Raw genomic sequence first — 2499 nt, forward strand, 5'->3', positions numbered from 1 at the left:
GCTTGGAAATAGGCCTAGATGACAAAGCTACGATTTGGAAGTTTGATTTCCCTCCATTTCTCTCATTTTTGACATGTTTTATTTTATCAACTCGGTTTATTGACTTTGTCATCATCAGGTTTACACTTCATCAAGTGGGTATTTCTAAAATTTCCACCATATTTTCTAACATCTTCTGAGCTTTCTAACCATATAATTTTTGTAAAATTTGAACAACAATAACACATTATTATTGAATTTCTTTTACCAGTGTCTCCATAGTTCTCACAAACATAGGTGCACCATTTTTTTAATAACTTTTGATATACTTATCCAAATTTAAAAAACTTTATATATTATTGTAGTGCACTTGATTCTTTACAATTTTTTTTTTAAAATGGTATTTTTGATTTGTTTAGTGCAACTTATGCTTCGCGCACGAACAGGTACCTAATTTTCAGGATGTGCTCGATTGGAAAAATCATTAAAAAAAAAATACTCAACAAAAAATAACAAAAAAATACACATCTTCTATTTATCACTCTTAACTATCTTTTTGCCAAAAGATTTGTCAAAATACTAAATCTAACTGTGACTTTTTTTATGCGCATGTCAAACACTATGTTATGTTTTTCAGAAAAAATCAGGGTCTGTTTTTTGTGCACAAAGGATTTGACCCCCTTAGTCTTATCCAATTTTGAAAAAGATTAGTAATTTGGAAACTAGATTCAGAGTACTAAAATATGTGTTCTTTGATTATCTTCATATCTTGAGTGGATGACTTTCAAATTTTGCCTCCAAGTTCAAGTTCACCTGATTTCAGAAAAAAAAAAAAGTGTCCACTTATACCCCCCTTTTTTACCACCATCTTTGTGCACTTACCCATGAAGAACCTCAACCTTAGCCTTTGAGGAGGTCTACTCCTGATATAGGCAGCAACCTGATAGATATGGGTATTCACCAGATAGGTTTGGATATACATTGTTAGATTCTAGTTGTATTTTTGCTTTGATTGCTAGCATTGATGAACCTAGGACTGTTAGAGAGGCTATGGGTATGCATGATGCAAATTCCCGGATGGAAGCCATGAATGATGAGATAGCATCTTTGAAGAAGAAAAATACTTGGGATCTGGTACCTTTTCCTAAAGGACGTAAGCACATGGGATGCAAATGGGTGTTCAAGAAAAATTTGGGTCTTGATGGCAATGTTGAGAAGCATAAAGCACGGTTGGTCACGAAGGGGTATTCCTAGGTTGAGGGAATAGATTATGGTAAGATTTTCTCTCCTATTGCAAAGCTGACATCCATTCGGTTCTTGTTATCACTTGCTATAGTTCATGATTGTGAAATTGAGCAAATGGATGTGAAGACAACATTCCTTCATGGTGATTTGGAGGAAGAAATTTATATGTCACAGCTAGATCATTTCGTAGTGAAAGGTAAAAAAAATATGGCTTGCAAATTGAAAAAGTCTTTATATGGTTTGAAACAATCTTCTAGGATGTGGTACCCAAAGTTTGATACCTATTTGTTGAGTTTAGGATTTCAGAGGTCTAAATCTGATCATTGTGTTTACTTTAAGACTGATAATGGTTGAATTCTCGTTATTGAATTATATGTGGATGATATCTTATTGTTTGGGAATGGACATTTGATTTCTGAGTTAAAGTCTCAGTTGCCACCACAGTTTGAGATGAAAGATTTAGGTGTAGCTAGGTACATTCTTGGGATGGAGATCAAAAGGGACAGATCTAACAGAAAGCTTTGGTTAAGCCAAAGTAAGTATGTGAATTTAGTGTTGGAGAGATTCAGCATGTCAGCTTGTAGATCCATGATAATTCCTATTGTATTGGGAATGAAATTATCTATGGAGGATTGTCCAAAATCTCCTTCTGAGATTGAGGACATGGCTAGTGTACCAAATGCGAGTGCAATTGGCAGTCTCATGTAAGCTATGGTCTATACAAGACCAGACATTGCCCAAGTAGTGGGAGTCGTGAGTCGATATATGGCTAATCCTGGACAGGTGCATTGGGATATAGTTAAGAGAGTGTTTAGATATTTGAGGGGTACTTCTGAGTATTCCTTGTGTTATCATGGTTATCCTACTAGACCTCGACATTCTGTAAGTATTCATGGATATGTGGATTCAGATTGGGCAGGTGACATTGACAGCAGAAGATCCTCTAGTTGTTATGTTTTCAATATGAATTGTGGTGCTATTAGTTGGATGAGTAAGTGACAATTTGTAGTCGCTTTGTCCACGACAAAAGTAGAGTATATGGCAGCTACTCATGCTTGTAAGGAAGCCATTTGGCTTAGGCAGTTATGTTTAAATATTGGGTTTAATTCTGAATTGATTACTATATGTTGTGACAGTCAGAGTGATATTTGCTTAGCAAAGAATCCGACTTTCCATGCCAGAATGAAGCACATTGATGTTCAGTTTCATTTTGTTCGAGATATGGTAGAGGATGGGAAGGTAAAATTGGAGAAGGTTGACACACTGATGAATATT

The sequence above is a fragment of the Cryptomeria japonica genome, chromosome 3 (assembly GCF_030272615.1).
Source record: "Cryptomeria japonica chromosome 3, Sugi_1.0, whole genome shotgun sequence".
In the NCBI taxonomy this organism is placed as follows: domain Eukaryota; kingdom Viridiplantae; phylum Streptophyta; class Pinopsida; order Cupressales; family Cupressaceae; genus Cryptomeria; species Cryptomeria japonica.